Source organism: Microtus pennsylvanicus, chromosome 14 (genome assembly GCF_037038515.1).
Source record: "Microtus pennsylvanicus isolate mMicPen1 chromosome 14, mMicPen1.hap1, whole genome shotgun sequence".
NCBI classification, from domain to species: Eukaryota; Metazoa; Chordata; class Mammalia; order Rodentia; family Cricetidae; genus Microtus; species Microtus pennsylvanicus.
This window is the reverse complement of record NC_134592.1, coordinates 74,050,118-74,062,988: the sequence shown is the minus strand read 5'-3', so window position 1 is coordinate 74,062,988 and position 12,871 is coordinate 74,050,118.

Sequence of the window (12,871 nt, the reverse complement as noted above, 5' to 3'; positions counted from 1 at the left end):
CTCCAGAGAGGGGTTCCAGAACCCAGGATGTCATTAGCCTAGGGCTCGTGGTCAGGTGTGGGGCCAAGCAGCACGCTACCCTGTCCAGCAGCTCTGTAGTGCTGTATTCAGATCGTGCAGCTCCTGCTCTGACTTTTCATGCAGAAAAATGTTCAAAGTTGCCCCCTGGAATTTCCAACAGATCTTGACCCTTGAAATACTCATTACAGCAGCTCCCACAGCTGACATAGCCTCTGGCAAGGGTTACCGTTTGAGTATAACTATTCCTGTGGGCTGATACACTTAATCCTTGGGCTACAGATGGGGGCACTGTTTTGCAAAGTTCTGGACACTTTAAGATGTGGGACATATCTAGCGGATGAAAGTAACCAGGGACTGCACCAGTCCCTTTGTGTGTGCTCTGTGAGTTACGCAATCTTCACATGCACATGTTCCTCTTCTGTGGTAGAGACGCCAAGTACAGCCTGATACATTTGAAACTGCGAGCTGGTGAATTCTCTCTTATTTTGTTCATGTTAGGTACCTTGTCAAAATGATGATAAAACTAACATAGAAAACCAAGATGCTTCCTCCCAGCAAAGGGAACCAGAAAGAGTGCGTAAATGACCCGTATCTGGGTAAAAATAGTTGTAAACTATGTATCTGAGAAGAGTTTGGTATTCAGACTGTATAAAGAGTTTAAAAACTTCATCAGAAAGCTAACAAAATCTGATTTAAAATGGGCACAGGTCTAAGCAAACATATAGGTATATGAAACCAATAGGTATATGAAAAATGCAAATAAAACCAATAGGTATATGAAAAATGCAAATAAAACCACAATGAAACATCATCTCACCCCAGTGAAAATGTCTGTTCTAAAAAAGATGGAAGATAACAAGTGTTGGCAAAGGCATGGAGAAAAGGGAACCCGGCACCCTATTTGTGAGAATGTAAATTAGTATAGCTGTTATGGAAAACAGTACGGAAGTTCCATAAAGATCAAAAATATAACTATCTCATGATTGAGCAACGCCACTAAATATATACGTGTACAGAGGAAATGAAACTGTGTGTCAAGGAACTATCTGCATGCCCATGTCAGTGCAACACCATAATAGCCATGATATGGAATCAACCTAGCTGTTTATCAATAGATAAACAAAGTCTGCACTGTGTGGTATATGTATACGAAATATGATATATACACACACATACATACAATGTGTGGTACACGTATACAATGCATGGCATATGTGTAAAATGTATGGTACATGTATACAGTGTGTGGTACATTGTAGTAATTGGAGCGGCGGGGCTGCGTCCCCAACACCCCAGCTGCCTGCTCGGCTAGCTTATGCCCCGAAATAATTACATGGACACTGTATTCTTTTAATCACTGCTTGGCCCTTTAGCTCTAGCCCTTACTGGCTAATTCTGATATCCCGATCAACCCATCTCTAATAATCTGTGAGCACCGGTCTTACTGGGAAGATTCTAGCCTAAGTCCATCCTGGGTCGGAGCTGGGGCATGGCGTCTCTCTGAGGCGTCTGCTCAGGAGAGGAGAGCTGTGGAGTCTGAGCTCACTTCCTCTTCCTCCCAGCGTTCTGTTCTGTTTACTCCACCTACCTATGCTCTAACCAATAAAATGGGCCAAGGCAGTTCCTTTATTAGCCAATGACCTTCCTCCATCAGTACATGTATACGGTGTGTGGTACATGTATACGGTGTGTGGTACATGTATACGGTGCGTGGTACATGTATACATGTGGTTTATGTATACAATGGGATATTATCCAACCATAAGAAAGATGAAATCCCATGCTGGGGAGATAGCTTTGTTGGTAAAGTGCTTGACACCCAAGCATGAGGTCATGAATTTATGACTAGAGCCAATGTAATATTCATTCTAAAGAAAGGGATGCCAGCATAGAGAAAAGAAAAAGTGATTGGTGTCCTGATGTGTCAAGACCCAATAGGATTTTTGTAATTTTGTTTTGATTTTGTGGTATTTATTTTTGTGTGTGTAGGTGTTTTGCCTGCATGTGTGCCTGTGAACCACGTCCATGTAGTGCCCATAGAGACCAGAAGAAGGCATTGGATTCTCTGGAACTGGGGTTATGGAGGACTGTGAGCTGCCATGAGGTTGCTAGAAATTGAACCTGGATTCTCTGGAAGAACAGACAGGGCTCTTAACTACTGAGCCATCTCTCCAGCCCGAGACAGTAGTTTTTAAGAGTCCTTTGTCTCATGAAATGTCTGCCCTCTTTCCCCACAGGTTGGCCCTCCAGACAGTTACAACTTCATGTTCTTTTAGCAAGGCCAACTTCCTTAAGTCCCCCACACCCTACAGCTTTAGGATGTAAAGCCTTATCTAATCAATATCCTGGAACTTGGAATTGCCCCTTTTCAGATCATGGGCTCATTCACAAAGAATGAGCATCTTCTTACTCTCAGAGTTCTGAGACAAGAGTTCAGTTGCCAGACAGGGGAGAGAGTGTCCTATCCTGCCTGTCTCTGACTCTTCGGTGAGCTCTAACTACACCTCATACTGAAACAGACCAGAGCAATCCATTTCTTACACAGTTCACTCAGATCCCAGCGCTGTCTCCCAATGTTTTCAGGGGTAGGGCTTCACCTGAAGCGCCTGGGGGTCTGGGGCACACCGTTCACCATGGTATTGGAGTAAGAAAACAAGTTTTCCCAGAGAAGATAGAGTTGATTAGAGATCTGGAGGAAAAGGCAGAATTCAGAGTCTGTTGAACTTGCGGAGGAAGTGTTTCCTCCTGATGTGGATGAGGAGTGGTTTCAGCAGGGAAACAGAGCACCCTGGTTAGGGTGATTGTGGATGTGAATGAGTGCCTAGGAGGGAGGAGAGGAGAAAATAAAGATGCCTGCAGTTCTGCAAACACTGTATCACCTTTAGCTCGGAGTCAAGGGAATCACTGGCCATTACCCATTACCCAGAAATGTCTCGTTCACTCCGGTCAAGGAGGAGCAAGCTAGTCATGTCTCTGTAAATCATGCTCAAAACAATGACATCACACTCGGTTCCATTAATTACCCAAGACAGCAGCTCATTAGATAGTGACCACACACTAGTGATCTGCATGTGGAGTTAAATTAATGTGTTGTAATTAAAACAACCTGGGTACTAGTCCTTTGAACACAGTGCTGTCTGTTCATGGAGACAGCAGCGGCTCACAACTTCCAAAATGGATCTTTTTTTCCCTCTCTGTGTCTAAATTCAGAAGGAAACTTCAATGGAAAGAAGATACAGAGATTTTAGCTATTCTATAAGCCATATGCAATGCTAGATAAGAGTCCTCACTGGGTGCAGCAATGATGAGTAAGAGTCCTCACTGGACTATCATAGAAATTACCTTTGGATTAATTGTATGCAATGCTAAGTAAGAACCCCCATTGGAATATTGTAGAAATTTGCTGTGGATTTCCTCACCAGTCCTCCCACAACAGCCTCCTGTTTCACCTGAAATAGTTGGTCGCATTCTCAATCGAAAACGCATTGCTGCTGGGAGGTGGTGGTGGCACACGCCATAATCCCAGCACTCCGGAGGCAGAGGCAGAGGCAGGTGGATCTCTGTGAGGACATCCTTGTTTGCAGAGTTAGTTCTAGGAAAACCAGAGCTAGAAAGAGAAACTATATTTTGAAAAAAAAATTTAAAAAAAGAAGACAACGAAAGAAAAGACAGACAGACAGAAAGAGAGAGAGAGAGAGAGAAAGAAAAAAAGAAAGAAAGAAAGAAAGAAAGAAAGAAAGAAAGAAAGAAAGAAAGAAAACACATTGCTCTGAGTACCAGGGCTTCTCTGGGTTCTTTCCTTTCTGATGCCTCCATTAAGTCTTCTTGGCTCTCCTCTCTCTGCTGATTCCTCAGAGGGAGCTTCCTTCCTGCTTGCGTGGTTACAGCTTTCTTCTTACTTGAAGCATATTCCCAGAACATTACACAGCTTCGCCTAGAGTCTGAATTCCGGTGATCTCTATATGGCCAGCTGTATAGTCCTAGTGGAGCGTGGTTATGCATGCATGCAATATCACCACTTGATTGGTAGAAATAGAGAATTAGAGATTCGTGCTCATTTTTTGATACATAGTGATTTCAAGGCCAGTCTGGGCTATGTGAAAGACCACTATCCCATGGCAAAACACTAAACCAGCAACAGTAACAAAACCCTGACCTATCTATTCCTAGCTACACAGTGAGCCACTCACCCAAAAGTAACTTGAATTTGATTAAGTTCAAAACCAGTCTCTCTGCTTGCCTGATGGTTCTCCACACCCCCACCCCCACCCCCGCCGCCAAACCTGTTCTACGATGTCAACCCAAATAACTGAGCTAGAAACTGGATCTTTTAGGCTTTCCCTTCCCACCACCCACATTTGCCTCCAAGTTGTGCTAATTGGCTTTAATATTTTCCTACAGCTGTCTCTGTCTGTATCTCTATCATCTGTCAAAGAGTATATCATACCTCATAAATAGTAGAGATACAGAGATGGATAGCTATAGGAAAATGTTAAATCTCTCTCTGTGGTGTGTGTGTGTGTGTGTGTGTGTGTGTGTGTGTGTGTGTGTAAATGTTAGGAAAGAAAATAAAACAGTAGGAAGATAGATACAAAGAGAATGATAGTAGGGCTGTCATTTCTAATCAGGGGGTTGGTTTGAAAGGCCCTGTCCAATGAGGTCACAAATGAAGATGTTTATGTAGAGTGAGGTGTTGATCCCGGTGACCCTCTATACCTCAGCTCCTGCATCTGTGTTGGCCTTGCCTGGTCTAGTCTTACCTGTGCTAGGTAGATTTCAGGATGTATGCTTCATACTTCTATGCCTTTGTAGCTAGTGACCTCTCACTACTTTTCTGCCTTAGAACACGCACCATGACATCCAATGTGCTGAACTCTCGATGGCTTTCTGAACATGTCACCCTTTTCCATTTCCTGTGTGTGTTATTTTTGCTTGTAACGTCCCTCATCTATACCTCTGTCTAGACCGTCCTTCTATATCTTTCCCAAGTCCTTGTAAATTGCCTTAAATCTTTTCTCATAGAATTGTGTTGCCAGCAGCAGCAGCAAAGACATCTCTCAGGGTAACCGAGTTCTGCTTCTGATACTAGTGTATCTGTACACAAAGAAACACGATCTGGATGTGTATCCACTTTGAAGTGGGTTTGCAGAGGTGACCCTGCTGTTTATTTATGATGCGATGGTTATTAACTAATCAGATTGTCCTGTTCATGGTTGCTGCCGCGCACAATGCCAGTCTGCACTGTGTGTGCCACCATACAGTCTGCGAACCAGGCAAGGGGCTGGAGGTTGAAACACACAAAGACTCACAGAGACGGACAGAGATGGGTCATCTTTTATGCAGGAATGCCCCAAGACAGACACGGGTCATCCTTGAAGCCGGAATGCTCCAAGAATGCCCCCTTTATTGTGTTCAGGGGCAGATTATATAGAGATAGCCACGCCCCAACAAACCCACCAGAAACCACTCTCCTGCCATCAGGGACTCCTGAGGGTCTCGTGCTCAGAGCAGCTGTAGGCACTCAGATCAGGGGAAAACAAGTTGATTCAGGATCTGGGGGGCTCACGGCTCCCAACAGCTGCAACACCCAAACATTGATATCCTTTCCTACTAAAACACCACCAGAAATGATTCCCATTGTGAGGACATTTGCCCACAGCGACCGCTGCTGTTGAGGATGTGACAGACACAAAATGCACACCATTTATTAATCACATTGAGCCACGTAATTCCTATGATTTGTGCTGTAAAGTGATTCAGCTTCTACCTAGATCAGGGCTTGGAATTATAGCTTGAGAGAGGCAGATGAATTAACGTATACTGTCAAGGACAAACCTCCTAAGATTCATGAATGGTAAGGTGAGTCCGTGAGTTCTGATATCATTTAGCTTGGAATAATCACTGCATCCCTTTGAGTGCCATTTTGTTTTGCTTCTCATGCTACTGAAAGACAAATTTTGATTTGCAGATTATACTGGATGTGAAATTGACCTTCAGCTGTCCTCAGGCAATTTTTGTTGTGTTGCTGCAAAGTGTTGAGAGACTACAGTTACCTCATGGAAGATGTGCACCTCCACACTCATGGGCTGTAGTGTTCTGAGAGACTACAGTTACCTCATGGAAGCTGTGCACCTCCACACTCATGGGCTGTACTTTCTGAGAGTCTACAGTCACTCCATGGAAGATGTACACCTCCACACTCATGCTCTGTAGTGTTCTGAGAGTCTGCAGTCACTCCATGGAAGCTATACACCTCCACACTCATGGGCTGTAGTGTTCGAAGAGTCTGCAGTCACTCCATGGAAGCTGTGCACCTTCACGCTCATGGGCTGTGGTGTTCTGAGAGTCTACAGTCACTCCATGGAAGCTGTGCACCTCCACACTCATGGGCTGTAGTGTTCTGAGAGTCTACAGTCACTCCATGGAAGCTGTGCACCTCCACACTCATGGGCTGTAGTGTTCTGAGAGTCTACAGTCACTCCATGGAAGCTGTGCACCTCCACACTCATGGGCTGTAGTGTTCTGAGAGTCTACAGTCACTCCATGGAAGCTGTGCACCTCCACACTCATGGGCTGTAGTGTTCCGAATCTACAGTTACCTCATGGAAGCTGTGCACCTCCACACTCATGGGCTGTGGTGTTCTGAGAGTCTACAGTCACTCCATGGAAGCTGTGCACCTTCACGCTCATGGGCTGTGGTGTTCTGAGAGTCTACAGTCACTCCATGGAAGCTGTACACTTCCACACTCATGTGCTGTGTGGTGTTCTGAGAGTCTGCAGTCACTCCATGGAAGCTGTGCACCTCCACACTCATGGGCTGTAGTGTTCTGAGAGTCTACAGTCACTCCATGGAAGCTGTGCACCTCCACACTCATGGGCTGTAGTGTTCCGAATCTACAGTTACCTCATGGAAGCTGTGCACCTCCACACTCATGGGCTGTAGTGTTCTGAGAGTCTACAGTCACTCCATGGAAGCTGTGCACCTCCACACTCATGGGCTGTAGTGTTCCGAATCTACAGTTACCTCATGGAAGCTGTACACCTACCTCCACACTCATGGGCTGTAGTGTTCTGAGAGTCTACAGTCACTCCATGGAAGCTGTACACTTCCACACTCATGTGCTGTGTGGTGTTCTGAGAGTCTGCAGTCACTCCATGGAAGCTGTACACCTTCACGCTCATGGGCTGTGGTATTCTGAGAGTCTACAGTCACTCCATGGAAGCTGTGCACCTCCACGCTCATGGGCTGTAGTGTTCCAAGAGTCTGCAGTCACTCCATGGAAGATGTACACCCCCACATTCCTGAGCATAGCCAGCAATCAGCTAGCCATCTTTAAGCAGCTTCCAAAGGATAGTGCAGTGTCTCAGTTTCCCACACAGCTGTCAGTGTCCTGGAGAGTTGATGAGGCGTCCCACAGTCCTCTCAATGATCTGGAGCTGAATGCACTAAACCCCACCCTCAGACCCTCTCCTCCTGTGTTTCCTGTGTAGTTCATGGCAACAACATCTGCCCAGATGCATATGAACGAACCCAGGGGTTTTCGCTTTCCTGTTTCTCACAAATTGCCTCAAACTGACCACAGACTTGGTTTGTTATAACTTCAAAATATTTTTTGAACTATATCCATTTTATTGCATCCCAGAGTCAAAACCCCAGTCCAAACTGCCTCTTTGCCACACTGACTTGATGGCCTTGCTTGCAGCTTTTATTCATTTATTATCCTCTTTCTCTCTCCGCATTTAATCATGCACAGTGACATTATTAGTAATATCTACCATAAGGAATGGGAAAGGTAGTTTCTGAACACTACACCATGTAAACTGTTGAGTTCCTGGCACATGGAATGTTCAGCGTGACCACTCCAGCTGGCCAGCCATTCCCGGCTATGAACTAAAATCCTGGTGGCTGTGGTCTGCTACAGCTCACTCGGGTGTTGCACCATGGTGTCCTGCACCTGACCGAAGTGCCCAGATCTACCATTGTGCATCTGGGGGCTGGCGATGTGCCACAGTGCATAGAATGTTCACTTGTCATGCAAAAGTCCTGGTCCAATCCAGCACCACACAAAACTGGGCTTAACGGTTTATGCCTGTGATCCAGCACTTAGGGAATGGAGACAGAAAAGTCAGAAGTTCAAAGTCAACCTGGTGCCTTTGAGGTCCATCTAAGATACAAAACAAAATGTAGCGATTGCAGAAACTTCCAGGTATGTTGGTAGAATTGATCGTGGTTTTGTCTGCCCTCTGCTTTCAGGTTGTCTGTTACCCATCAGTTGGTTCTCCCTTCTAAGGTGTTCTTTACCCATCGCTGCGGGAAGTTACCATGACTGACCTTCATTGGGAACAGGAACCCATGGCTCATGGCCATCAGGTTATAGCTACGCAATAACATGGCACGGCACAACGCCGCCATGGATTTTCCTGCTTTATTTGTGGGCCTGAGATGGGGTGGAAAAGGACGGGCAGCTCTCCTGGCTCTTCAGAGCCCCCCTTCACCTTTGCTGAGATCAGCTTATACTGACAGCAGGCAGGTAAGGTTCCCCTTCCCTTCAGCCCCAATCTAGCACCTGCTTCTCAGATGTGTGTCCCCAGGGAGATGGGGTTCCTCAGAGAAACAAAACCTCACTGTAGACATGAGTCACTGCTGCCGGAGGGAAGATGTGCGCCAGAAAATGGAAGAAGTAAGCAGCTGTTGTCAGGTTTGTAAAACAAAGCAAAACAAAACAAAAACCCAATCTGATTAAAAACATTTACATGGCACTGGGACTTAACATCTTACTGTTCTTCTGAGTCAATGTATTCATCACAAGCTTTAAGAGCAGTGGTGTGCTTGGTTGTGAGGGCCCTGGATATTTTCAGTCAGTGTTTGTCAAATTACAAGAAAAGTGAATGAAACTAAACCTTGGTGCTTTTCTGTATCGTGTGACCTAGTTTCCCGAATATGCCTCTACCAAGTCCTAAGACTATATACAGGCTTACTCAGTTATGAGAATCTTAAGGGTAGTAGTGAGATTGCCTATAAGTGTGGGGTAGTGACGGCCTGCTTCTTGCCTTATTAATGGTTATTTATACAGTGTGCATAAATGTAAAGATAGGCATAGATTGCTGTAGGTGACACACAGCAATCATCATTTCTAGATGGACTATTTAACTATTAGTACATTATTTGTGCTTCTGTGTGTGTGTGCATGTGTGTGTGTGCATGTGTGTGCGTGTGTGCGTGCATGTGTGTGTATATGTGTGTGTGCGTGTGTGCGTGTACATGTGTGTGTGTGCATGTGTGTGTGCATGTGTGTGCGTGTGTGTGCATGTGTGTGCATATGTGTGTACATAGGTGTGTGTGCATGTGTGTGCATGTGTGTGTGCATGTGTGTGTGCATATGTGTGTGCGTGTGTGTATGCGTGTGTGCATATGTGTGTGTACATGGGTGTGTGTGTGCATGTGTGTGCGTGTGTGTGTGTGCATGTGTGTGTGTGCATATGTGTGTGCATATGTGTGTGTGTGTGTGTGTGTGTGTGTGTGTGTGTGTGCATATGTGGGCACTGCTCCTGCCATGGAGTGCGTGTGGAAGTCAAAGGAAAGTTTTGTGGAGTTGGTTCACTCCTTTACCGTAATGGGTTCCAGGGATCAAAGGATCAAATTCAAGTTGTCAGGCTTAGGCAGGAAGAGTCTTTACTCTGCTGTCTGGCTGAACTGCTCATAACCTTTGCATTAATGAGAAAATTACGTAGAAAAGAGAATCACAAACAAAATATGTATACACTATTGTAAACATTTCCTTCTAAACCACTTCCTTTATCCGGGATCCCAAATGCTGTGAAATTACTAAGCTGACTCGCTTCAGTTCTCAGTTTTAGCAGCTCTAGAGCAGCCTCTCAAGGGAGTGGAAGACAGCCCCTGACAACAGAGTCCCTGAGCCTTACAAGCTGTGAATCATGTATGTCTCCCCCATTCAGTGTCTTCATGGACCCGTAGAAAGGGATGTCTCTTTCCAGAAGACATGCAGTTTCACTGAGATTAAATAAACGCAAAGGAAAGCTATTTTGGAGAATTTGAATTACCTGGAGAAGTTTGGAGCTATAGCAAGCATCTGGAAAACTTTGAATAAAATGCATTTGTGCACTGCTGTGACAATGCAAATCTACAGAGGGCATTTGCAAAGCAAACATGGTACTCAGAGACAGTGCAATGTAATCAAAATTAGCCATGCAAATGTGCGTGCGGCTTTGCTAGTGGGGCTCCTAGGAATGCAAAGTGAACTTATTTTACCTACATCTTGACTGAGAAATGAAGGTACCAGCATTGCGAGAAGCAGACAAATGCATTTAAAGATGCCCTGTGTTGTGGTCCTGTTGGCAAAAGAGCAATGCTTTTCTAATCTTAAGCATACATAAAAGAAGCCTTACTCTTCCCCCTTCTGGTTTGTAATCACTGTTTTTGAAGTCACTTCTGAAGCTGAGCCCTTTCTAAAATGTTCTCTTGGTGTTTAACTGTACCACAGACTCAGGTGGCAAATCTCAATCTGTTACGCTTTGAGTAGAGTTGCGAGAAATGAGATGGAAGTGTTTGTCATCACTGAGACATTTTCAAGGGATAATTTGAGTTTGTGTGAACTATTACCACGTACTCATTCAGTCTCTCAGTCTCTCAGAAAAGGTTCCTCAAAGCGGGGCAGAACTGTGGGCAAGCGAGTGGAGTTCTCATGTTCCTAAAACAGTTATTGGCTGCAGGTGGCCCAGCGGAGACCATATTGTCCTGGCGCTCTGTGAGATGGAGCAAACCGTTCCACGAGACCCAGAGCTGGGATACCAAAATGCGCTGGATGGGTGGAGGCTTTGCAACCAAATAATAAAGAAAGAGACCAGTGACATTGCAAGGGGAACAAGACATGATACAATCAGGATTGAAGACTGAGGGCATTTGTTGGATTAAATAACCACACAGTTCTCAGTAGCTGTGTGTTCTTCACCCTTGTATTTAACCAGACTGAGCCCCAAATACTTACAAACATGGCATTAGTACTGTGCATGTGCAAACGTCTTTCTTGTCACCGTCTCCTAAATCAGACAGCTATTCACATCGATTTAAGTATTATAACTAAAGCAGATATAATGTGTGCACAAAGGAGGATGTGTGAAGGTTATAAGTAAGTGCCACGCTATGTTATACAGACATGTGAGCATCCTTGAACTTTTGGTATCTGTCTGAGGTCATGGAACCAACCCACCAAGGGAGCTAAGGCATGACTGAGTTGTATAGCACCTTCTATATGTTGGCTACTTTTCAAAACTCTTACATTCAGTGGAATGTAAACCTGGAGCTTCCTGCCGGTGGGAACAGGCAGCTGAGGTGTGAGCAGTTTAATACGGGAATAACCTGTACCAGGATGGTCTGTGCTCTGGAGACGAGCAATCAGGGAAGGGGAGAAAGGGTGGTTAGAGATACCATGTTTCAGAGTAGTCAGGGAGGGTCGATAAACAAATTCTATAAAAAGTGCTCCAGGCTTTCATGAGACTCTTCCATGGGGAAGTATAGGCATTGTGTATTGTTCTCCTTAGCCCTGAGAACTTCTCTTACTAGAGACGGTGGAAGGGAAATGAACCCTTCACTTGAATAAAACCTTCACAATAGGCATTCTTGACATGGAACAACAAACACAAAATTTACAACACCCACCTCCACACACACTTGTTTCTAAATGTTGAGGTATTTGGGGAAGCAAGGGAAAAAGAAAACATGTTAGAAATTTTGAAAATGCATGGTAGCCGGCATCCCAGTCCTGTTTAGGACAACACAAAGTGTGTGTTACGTGGAGGGAAATAACAACAGACAGCAAAGAGGGAGGAAATACATTCACCTGACTTGGAACGTAAATACATATATTTTACTGGAGGTGGAGTGGGATCGGGTTGGGGACAATGGGGATTGGACTCAGGGCACTGTGCATACCAGGCAAGCACTCTCCCACCGAAATAAATCCCCAACCCTGTCTTTGATGTTTTTAAGTTGACAATACAAGAATCTAGTAGACAGACCAGGCCTGAAGAAAGGCATATTGTTGCAGAACTGATGGCCAGTTCCAATCTTGGATCTTATTTCAGAGGTGACTGAGTCACTAAAACTCCTAAATGACTGTCAGTCTGTTAGCTTCTGGATATATTTGGGGGCCATTTTACTGCAAAGTGTCATTTGAGGCTTTTTTACTTCTAAATTATTTTTCCATAAGTCACATTTGGTAACTTCAGGCAGCTATTTCCTCATTACTTCCAAATTCTTTTGGCTTTGGTCAGGGAGATGAGCAAGGGGTAGTGGTGGCAGGACCAACAGGGCTTGTGAGTGGAGAGAGGCAATGGCTCATCTCTCCCCTCTGCTCCACAGTAAATGCTTCAGGACCCTTCTCCCTTCAGGGAGAAGATAAGGCATAGGCAAAGATGGTCCCACTTGTACTGTTTCATAGGTAACTTTTTCCAGCTTTTCTTTTTAAATATACATATTGTGTTATAGAACACTCTGTTTCGACCACCCTGAAGTTGAGGCAGGAAGTTAGCTCTGGACAATACATGGATGAAAGCTCATGGCTGTGTTCCAATGCTTTATTTATGACATAAAACAAAAAATAAAATCTTAGGCTGGGGAGATAGCTCAATGGATTAAATGATTTTTCAGTCTCATCAATAAAAGTTTATTATCACTAACAACATATTAATAATTCATAATTCTAAAATTAGATAGCATCCAATCCATCTAAATAATCAAGTCTAAGATTGAGAGAAATTTTCAGGCAATGCAATCATTCTAAAAACCGCAATAAAGGAGACCGACATTCCAGGAGTGCCCCCCTCAGCTGAG